Raw genomic sequence first — 10,622 nt, 5'->3', positions numbered from 1 at the left:
AATGTGAAGAACATTGAAGTATCTTGGAGATCTGGTATGATGTTATATAAACACAGGTCCATTACTTCTCAAATTGTTGACTCTAATAACAGGAGGCCTAAGGTTACAAAGCCCAGATACGCAAGCTCATAGCTACCAATCGCCTCTAATGACTTTTATTAACTGCCCTACAAAATACAGAGTTCAAGGTTATAGTTACCCCTCCCGGAACAGATGTACAGTGGCTTCCCTCTCAAGTCTGTTCTAACAATCTGGTGGCCATGTGCACCTTATATAGGAAACTTGCAGTAGCTCTTGCACAATAGCGACCATGGAATGATTAAATCTCGAACCTTTGCATTCTCGTGTCAAATATAGTTAATGATTTCCCTTTGCTCAGTAAGTCCACCAAGGCTCCATGGTTACACATCCCCTTTTAAACACAATAAAGTTCAAAAGGTGTAAGGACACTTGCTATCAAAACCACACAGCAGGACATTATTCACAAGATAGAAACATGCATTTAGACAGGACGTGGTGACTCATAAAGTACACATTCTGACATTAGCTCACCTGACCAGCCTGACCTGTAGGTCACTGACCATCAGACCTCTTAACTTGATGCAAACATCTGATAATGCTCCTTCATAAGCAAAAGCACAGGGGAGGGGTATTAAGCATTCTGGGCATGCATCAGGCCTGAAGCCTTTGCCCCTTCAGGAAGGGAATCAGTAACATGAAGGAGATTGCGCTGCTGACAAGCATTACTGTAAGTCATCCCCTGAGCCATTTGTTGATGTTGTATCATGTGTTTAAATGTGGTCGTAAAGTAGCAAAAAGTATCATTTGTGCTATTGTTAAAACTCTTGTAATACTAGGTAAATCCATAAAACTGATTTCTCCCCAGGTATTTCCAGAAATGAAAAAAAAATCATCCCCTGCGCTGAAGAAAAGAAAGAACTTGCATTTATATAGCGCCGTTCACTTCCCAAAGTACTTTACAGCCGATGAAGTACAGTTATTGTTGTAATGTAGGAAACACAGCAGGATCCCAGAAAGAGCATTTACTATTGACTAGATAATGCTTTTGAGATATTGGTTGAGAGAAAACTATTTAACCAGGACACTGGCAAGAACTCCCCTGCTCTTTTTCAAAATAATGCAATGGGAACTTTTACACCCACCTGAGAGGGCAAACAGGGCCTTGGTTTAAACATCCCAAAAAGCTAGGAACTCTGATATGCAGTACACCGTCAGAATTTACACTGGACTCTCAGCCTGGATTATATGCATAAGTCTCTAGAGTAGGGTTTGAAGTCATAACTTTCTGAGTAAGAAATAAGAGTGCTACCCACTGAGCCACAGTTGACACCTAATAGTGCACCCATCGCACATTTACTGTTGTCCATTTGATGAATTACTTTCGTGGTGCGTTCCTTCTACCTGGCCAGTAACTGCTCCAACATTTGTGACAATGTAGGAGGGCAAGCGTTGGATTATGATACCTCCGTCTGTAAACTCTCCTCTACCTGGATGCCAGCAGTTAGGATGGGCCAAATCATTTTTGTCTCTATCCTGCTGGATTCATTAATCTGGATACAAAATGTCGGTTTCTCTATGGAAGGTGCGTCAGGGTTGCGAGCAAAAGTTTTCAGTTTGGTGGTTATACAGGAAGTGACGTCACTTACCTGAGCCATATGAACCATGTCGTGTGGTGTAGTCGTGAGGTGAGAGGGAATATCAGGGACAGGTTCTTCAGTGCATTTTCATCATATACACCATATGCCTCAAATGCAACACATAACACTCCTTCACACAAAGCAGTATCCCATGACTATACAACATGATATATTGGGGATATTCCTCTGAGTGGTAGGTCAGCAGGTCCGGTACTTGGAACATGTCCGGAACATGAGTAGGTCAATTAGCTCTTTCGGCCTGTTCCACCGTTGAATTAGATCATTGCTAGTCTGTATCTTACCTCCATCTACTAGCCTTGGTTCTATAACCTTTAATACGCTTGCTTAACAAAAATCTATTAATCTCAGTTTTGACATTTTCAGTTGACCCCCAGCCTCAACAGCTTGGGGAAAAGATTTCCACGACTCTTTGTATGAAGAAGTGCTTCCTGATATCGCCTCTGAATGGCCTAGATCTAATTTTAAGGTTATACTCCTTTATTCCATTGGAAATAGCATCGCTGTACATGCCCTATCAACTTTAGACATCTTAAACACCTCAATTAAATCACCCTTAATCTTCTATACACAAGGAGATATAAGCCTAGTCTATGCAACCTCATAATTTAACCCATTTTAATCTAGCTATCATTTTGGTGGATCTGCACTGCAGCACCTCCAAGGCCAATATATTCTTCCTCAGGGTCAATGCTTCGTATTGAACGCAGTATTCTAAATGGGGGTGTGGCTGACCAGCACTTGTCCCTGTATGGTCCCAATGTTATGGACTGTGGCAAGGTGGCAAAACATGGGCACCGACAGTCATCTTCAGGAGGAACTCATCCCTCAGTTTATCCCAACTACATTTCCTGCACCTGTGAATGGAATGAATCTTCTGTGCACACCACCCGATGTCAGCGGCAGGCGAAGAGAACGGCATGGGCAGGCCGCATGGCGCGGAGCCACTGCCATCTTCCATGCGGTGGCTCATTTAAATAGCCAGTGCAGTCCGCATCCCCCACCCCGCAATCAAATGGAGAGGGTTAGCTGTCTGTCCCCAGCAATGGCGTCAGCTGCCTGTGCACAGGCATTGATGCCATTTTTAAAGAGCTTTGAGCCCGACTGGTAAATTTAAATATTTAAAGCTCAAGTAAATAAAAATAAATAAAGACATTTCTTCTGCCCTTCTCCCACCCCCCCCCCAATAACAATTTAATTAATAATTTGCCCTCTCCCCCCCAAAAAACACTTACCTTGTCCACCTGATCTTCTCCCCACCAAACTGCGTAAACTTTAAACTATAACCCTTCCCACCATCCCATACACCAATGATGTTACTTTGACCCTGTTCCCCCTCTCCCGCACTGAGAAACTTACATCCTCCCCCCACTCCCCACCACTGTGGCGCCTTGCTTCCTCGGACGGGAATCCAAAGGCACGGGGGTACCTGCTACCGGACCAAAGATCGCAGTGGGACCCAAGGCAGCGGCGTAAGTATCATTAATTTTAATTTATTTAAATATTCAAATGGGGGTCCCTTCGCCAAGGTAACAGCAGGCTGGGCCTTCCCAGTGTCATTTTCAGAGTCCCCCCTCATCACGGACCCTGATGCCTGGGAGAGAACAAAAGCCTGTGAGTGTCTGTCTCTTTTTTTTATTATTCATTTGTGGGAGTCGCTGACTAGGCCAGCATTTATTACCCATACCATTTCAGAGGGCAGTTAACATTAAACCACATTGCTGTGGGTCTGGTCTGAAGTCACATGTAGGCCAGACCAGGTAAGGATGGCAGATTTCCTTCCCTGAAGAGCATTAGTGAACTAGACTGGGTTTTTACAATCAACAATGGCTTTATGGTCACCATTAGATTAGCTTTTAATTGCAGATTTATTAATTGCATTTAAATTTCACCATCTGTTGTGGTGGGATTCAAACCCATGCCCCCAGAGCATAAGCCTGGTCTCTGGATTACTAGTCCAGTAACATTACCACTACCTCCTCCTATGTCTGTGTGTGTGTCTATTTCTGTGTGTGTATTTCTATGTCTGTGTGTTTCTTTCTGTGTGTGTGTGTTTCTCTATGTCTGTGTGTGTCTATTTCGGTATGTGTGTGGGTTTGATTCTGGCTGTGTGTGTATGTTTGTGTATGTGTGAGTCTATGTGCATCTGTGTGTGTGTATATCCCTCTATTCAGTTCCTTTTTGAACGCTGCTGATCTGTAATATCCTCCAGTTTTGACAAAGGGTTTATACATCAACACCTCTGTCCTCACCACAGATGCTGCCCGACCTGCGGAATGTTTCTGGCATTTCCTGTGTTTTTCTCTGGTATCTGTAGTTTTTATTTACAAAACACTGCATTTAGATTTACAAATGGCAGCTTTTCCTGTCACCATTCATGTGCACTTACTTAGCAGAAATGTTCATGCAAATCGTATCAATGCAAACCAAGTAGGAATTTTTCGTTTTTCCCCCAGTTTAATACCACACTCCTAGTTCCTGGATTTTCTGAGGTTAAATTGAAGATTGAATCAAAGAAAAAAAAATAAAGTAATAAAAATAAAGAACTTATATATTACTATAATACCTTTCATGACCTCAAGACATCCCAAAGTGTGTCCCAGCCAATGAAACACTTGTGAAGTGTAGTCAGTGTCTAGTCAATGTTGTAATGCAAACGCAGAACCAATTTACACACAGCAAACTCCCACCAGCAGCAATAAAAAAATGACCAAATAATTTGTTTTGTTAGTAATGCTGCCGAAGGGATAAATACTGGCCAGAATACCAGGGAGAAATCCCTGGCTCTTCTTTGAAATGGGATTGTTTATATCTACCTGAGATGATAGACAGGGCCTCATTTGAACATCTCAGCCAAAAGGCAGCACCTCCAACAACACAGTGCACCCTCAGCCTATAACTTTCCTAACACAAAGGAAAGAGTGCTTTCAACTGAGCCAAGGCTGACAACAGTAGTTCAAGCGTTATACGTTAAACAAGTAAATTGTAATCTTCTCATTCGGTTTATGACGTGAATTAACACATAGCGAACAGTGGAAATCTTTCTGCTGTGTTTCCAATGGCACTAACAGAAGCCACGTTTATTCACTCCATCACCTTCATCTCCCTGTCACAACATTTTGGGACAATCTCTGTAATACTGGCAGTTTGAAGAACTGACAAATTTATCAACTGCTTATTCTGTGAAATTTATACTATGGGAGTTTCTATGGGGTAATATATAGGGGATTTTCTTTCAAATTGATTAAAGTTTCTATACTATCTGAATCCAATTGAACAGAGGGGTTATTATTTTTAAAACCATTGTTGAGGGGTCTGAATAATCTTACAGCTTTTCATTATGCATTTTGCCTACACAGTGCTTTACAGTTTCTAATGAAGTGAAAACTTGTGAAATTAGACTTATGAGAATATCTCATTCATATTACAGACTGGGAAAGTGATGGTGTATCATTCTAGACAACGTAGTCAGAACCGTGCTTGTCAGATGACACTTTGTGGCTTTCTCTATATAAAGTGGGAATTATACTAATAGGTTAACAAAGGGTTGCATTGTGGGAGAGCAGTTAAGTCCTAACCATTTCATTTGACCATAACCCTCTCCCTTTATGCTTATAAATATTGTCCAAATGCCAAGATGTGAAGTCTATATTTCCTGTAATAAACTCTTGAAGTAACCACGTCAATTCTAATGCAAGTATTAGATTCAGGTTTGAACTAAATCTGGGAGTTGGGGTTTTGATATGCAGAACTGAGTTCAACAAACAAACTACAAATTTGGATGTAGAATGAAGAGATGTGGCAGCAAGACACTGGTCTGGATTTTACCAGCCTCTCGGCATTGTGGATCATGGAGGGGAGGCCCATAAAATGTTTGCGGCAGCGACCCGCCACCACCCATGTCGCCAAGAAGGCCCCATCGGATATTAGCGGCAAGGCCTCAGTACGGTCCTTGCACCGTTTGGTGGCAGGACCGTCATTAAAATATTGAAGTGAGCTCACTTAACATGCAAATGAAATTACCTGTTGCCGCTGGCCGTCCAACGCCGATTTTACGGCCGCTGGCCGCTGGCCACAGTGGCGCAGTGGTTAGCACTGCAGCCTCACAGCTCCAGGGACCCGGGTTCGATTCCGGGTACTGCCTGTGTGGAGTTTGCAAGTTCTCCCTGTGGGTGCGTGGGTTTTCTCCGGGTGCTCCGGTTTCCTCCCACAAGCCAGAAGACTTGCAGGTTGACAGGTAAATTGGCCATTATAAATTGTCACTAGTATAGGTAGGTGGTAGGGAAATATAGGGACAGGTGGGGATGTTTGGTAGGAATATAGGATTAGTATAAATGGGTGGTTGATGTTCGGCACAGACTCGGTGGGCCAAAGGGCCTGTTTCAGTGCTGTATCTCTAATCTAATCTAATCTAATCTAATCTAAAACTCGTGTGCCTTCGGAATGCCGTACGGAGTTCCGAGTGAGACACTGGTGGGGAGGGTGGGGGGGGAGAGGAATAAAATTCTCAGGGTGAGGGGGTGGTGGGGAGTGGAAAAAACAATCCCTATTGGCTATGGGGATGGTGGGAAGGGGTTTAGGGTCAAAGGGAATAAAGTTCAGGGGGGAAAGGTTGTGAGTGCGGACTCACTTTTTCTGGGGGGGGATAGGGCATAAAACTAATTATCTATGCATGGGGGGGGAGTGGGAGAGGGGATTTGAAGTTTTAATAAAATGTTATTCTAATTGAATTGAACCTGTGTCACGTTAAAAGGGCTTCAAGCCCTTTAAAAATGGCTCTGGCGCCTGCACGGTGGCACTGGATGCCATTGCCAGGGACACGACGGCCCGTCCCTCAATGTTATCGGGGGCAGCCACTCCACCCCTCCATTTAAATGAGCCCCGGTGTGTAATACGGCGTGTGCTCTGCGGCAACGCGCTAGTAAAATTCAGGACACTGTTGCACTGAAGTATATCAATGAAAAAACATTCCCACCATGAACAGCACTCCTCTGCAGCCCCCCTCCAAAGGCCCAACAACAACTGCTTTTATATAGCACCCTTAATGTAGGAAAACATCCCAAGATGCATCACAGGAGTATAATCAGTCAAGTTTTGCAACTGAGCCACATAAAGTTGGATCAGGCTAGGTGATCAAAAGCTTGGTTACTGAGGTAGGTTCTTAGAAGTGTCTTAAAGGAGGAGGAGAGACAGAGGTGGAGGGAATTCCAGAACTTCGGGCTTTGGCAGCTAAAGGCACAGCAGCCAATGATGGAGCGATTAATATTGGGGATATGCATGAGGCCAGAATTATGAACATACGAACATACAAATTAGGAGCAGAAGTAGGCCATTCGGCCCCTCTAGCCTGCTCCGCCATTCAATAAGATCATGGCTGATCTGTTTGTGTCTCGAGTTCCACACTCCCATCTACCCCCAATAACCTTTGATTCCCTTACCTAACAAGAATCTATCTCCCTCTGCCTTAAAATATTCAATGACCCCGCCTCCACCACCTTCTAAGGCAGAGAGTTCCAAAGTCGCACTACCCTCAGAGAGAAAAAATTCTCCTCATCTCTGCCCTAAAAGGATGACCTCTAATTTTAAAACAGTGCCCCCTAGTTCTGGACTCACCCACAAGAGGAAACATCCTTTCCACATCCACCTTGTCAAGACCGTTCAGGATCTTATAAACTTCAATTAAGTCTCCCCTCACTCTTCTAAACTCCAGTGAAGATTAACCCAGTTTGTACAACCTTTCCTTATAAGACAGCCCGCTCATTCCAGCTATCAATCTAGTAAACCTCCTCTGAACTGCCTCCAAAGCAGAGACATCGTTTCTTAAATAAGGAGACCAAAACCGCACACAGTATTCAAGATGTGGTCTCACCAATGCCCTGAATAACTGAGGCATAACATCCTTACTTTTATTTTCAATTCCTCTCGTGATAAAGGATAGCATTCCATTAGCCTTCCTTATTACTTGCTGTACCTGCATACTAACTTTTTGTGACTCATGTACTAGAACACTTAGATCCATCTGCACCTCGGAATTCTGCAGTCGCTCTCCGTTTAAGTAATATTCTGCTTTTTATCCTAGCTGCCAAAGTGAACAACTTCACATGTTTCCACATTATACTCCATCTGCCAGATTTTTGCCCACTCACTCAACCTATCTATATCGGTCTAATGTTAGAGGAGTGCAGGGATCTCGGGAGGTTGCAGACTGGAGCAAGTTAAGAGGGAGGGTGATGCCACAGAGGGATTTGAACACAAGGATGAGAATTTCAAGTCACGGTGCTGCTGGACTGGGAGCCAATGTAGGTCAGTGAGTACAGGAGTGATGGTTAAAAGGGACATCATGCGAGTTAGGATCTGGGCAGCAGCTTTGGATGAGCTCATGTTTACAGAGCGTGGGAGAGGGGAGATCGGTCAAGAGAGCATTAGAATAAAAGCAAAATACTGCAGATGCTGGAAATCTGAAATAAAAACAAGAAATGCTGGAAATACTCAGCAGGTCTGGCAGTAACTGTGGAGAGAGAAACAGCGTTAATGTTTCAGGTCAGTGACCCTTCATCATGTGTTAGAATCGTCGAGGAGAACAACAAAAGCCATTTCACACAACTGGTCAATTCCAGAAATTGTGCTTCACATGAGACTCACCCCAGCCCTCTTCATCTAACCCTATCTGCATATGCCTTCTATTGGTTTCTCCTTCATATGTTCATCTAGCTTCCTCTGATGCAATTCACCTCAATCGCTCCTTGTAGTAGCGAGCTCTACATTCTAACCACCGACAGGTTAAAGAAATTTCTCATGACTCCCTATTGGATTCATAATGAGTATTAAATCTCCATTTAGTAGCCACATTGCATTTCTGACGCACCTCTGCATGTGTGCTGTTAGTTATAGAGTCATAGAGTCATTAGGGGACAGGAGGAGGCCATTCAGCCCATCGGGTCCCTGCTGGCTCTCTGTGGAGGAATCCAGTCAGTCCCATAGCCCTGCAAGTTCTGTTCCATCCTCTGCATAACTGACGCCAACAAACAAACCTGCCTCAAAATGACGCTAAAAATAGCAGATGTTCTCTCACTGTACCATCTGTGCACTGCATGATAATCGAGACGAGGAGCTTCCGCGAATGATTGAACCCCTCTTGGTTTCCATCTTTGGTAAGTAGCTCCCCAAACAAAAGATCTTCAGTTCTTGCATATCTGTGACTGCATTTGCATAAATAAGCGCCTATCTCCCAAAGCATCAAAGAGGATCAGCGGACAGTTAAATATTTACTAATCAGGACAAAATTATTTTTTTAAAACAGGTAGAAGGTTGAGTTTCTGCATGGCTGCACGATGTATGAGGAAGCTGCTTTCTAGTTTCCCACTAATTGTCACTTAAAAAGTAACACGGCGCGTAGGCATCCATTTTTGCTTTGAAACTATGTCAGGGTCTGCTTTCCCCATTTAAGCACATTTGCAGAAACCCACAGGGCTAAAATGCCCGCCTGGAACTTGGGTGAAGAACAAGCAGCTAGAACCTGAAGCACAATCCAGCTCGGTGAGGATTCAGCCTCATTTATTTGGTGGGAGGAGGGGGTGTCTTCCACAAGAAGGCTGAGCTCTGGTGTGAATTCCACAAAAAATCCATTAACAAGATCCCAGCTCTTCAGAACAGAAAGCTAACTGAGCCCAAAGGGTTCCATTAACTTCTCATAGATCCATTTATGGTGATATCACCTTAACAGTTTGAATACCTCACACATCATCATAGGAAGTGATGTCCTCCAACCTGTGGTAGAGCATTTGGAGTTGTGTTGAACACCGACCGAGTCACACATGTATGATAGAGCTCTCCTGTGTATTTGTTATTTCACAATCAAGAGCCTAAGTTTTATTTGCTGCTCAACTCAAGATTGCTTTATTGCTGACAAAAGGCAATAACACAACACTTCGGACTTTAATGGAGATAAAAATCTGGAGATATGCAAACTGGGCTTCCCAAATTGCTGGAAATAAAAAGAAATACTTGTATTTCTACAGTGCAATCACGACCTCAGGACATCCCAAAGCGCTTTACAGCCAATTAAGTACTTTTTGAAGTGTAGTCACTGTTGTAATCTAGGAAACACAGCAGCCAATTTGTGCGCAGCAAGCTCCCACAAACAGCAATGCGATAATGACTGGATAATCACCCATTTTACACAATAATGCAAAGTCACTGGCTGGAATTTTACGTTGGGCGGGAGGCCCCACCCACCAGTGGCGAGCCCGCCTCCGCCAGGCCTGGGAGCCAGGCCGCGATTTTTCACACCCCAGGCCCTTAATTGGTCTTGGGCAGGACCTCCACTGCCTTGAGGCAGGATGTCCCGCCTAATGGAGCTGCCAGCCAATCAGCCGGCCAGCAGCTTTAAGTGCCAGCAACGCCACCGAGACCAGTGACCACTGCTGGGACTGCACCCAGCCATCGGAGTAAACAGGAAGGATGACCCCAGAACTCACTTTTTAGGGCCTTGCCGGGACAGTCGGCCAGGCGCCGGCAAGGCAAGGGGATCAGTTAGGGGGGGTGGGGGACTTTTGTGTATTGGGGGCAGTTGGGGTTTCAGGGGTGGCCCTTCATGGGACACTGGGTGCCCAATCAGGAGGGTCTCCACCCCCCACAAGACGACTGCCTGGTTTTACCAGATGGGGCTCTTGGGGCCTTTGCCAACCGGCTGTCGAGGGCAAAATAACGGTGGCGGTGGGAGGAGGCCCTTGTGGCAGTTAATTGGCCACTTAAGGGCTTTGTTTGGCTTGGATGGGCCATTTCTTGCTGCTGCCACCCCGCGTAAAATTGCAGCAGGGGCAGGAGAGGGGCGGGAACTGACCCTCCCGCCTCCGACTCAATTTTATGCCCCACCCCACTCCCCGCCACCTGCCTGCGGTTGGGGAGGCTGTGAAATTCTGGCCAATATCTACCACAATGTGAGTT

General features: G+C 44.7%; 1 protein-coding gene across 1 annotated transcript in view; it reads left to right on the top strand.

The window, feature by feature from the left end:
- The first annotated feature begins 729 nt into the window (after positions 1 to 729).
- Positions 730 to 10,622, top strand: part of c35h15orf39 (chromosome 35 C15orf39 homolog) — a 125,352-nt gene continuing 115,459 nt past the window's right edge. The window contains exon 1 of the mRNA XM_068015415.1: positions 730 to 748. The gene's annotated coding sequence lies outside the window, so the exon portion shown is untranslated. The remainder of the gene's footprint in view (positions 749 to 10,622) is intronic.

This window comes from Heterodontus francisci, chromosome 35 (assembly GCF_036365525.1).
Source record: "Heterodontus francisci isolate sHetFra1 chromosome 35, sHetFra1.hap1, whole genome shotgun sequence".
Lineage (NCBI taxonomy): Eukaryota > Metazoa > Chordata > Chondrichthyes > Heterodontiformes > Heterodontidae > Heterodontus > Heterodontus francisci.
This window is presented reverse-complemented; position numbering and strand designations above follow the sequence as displayed.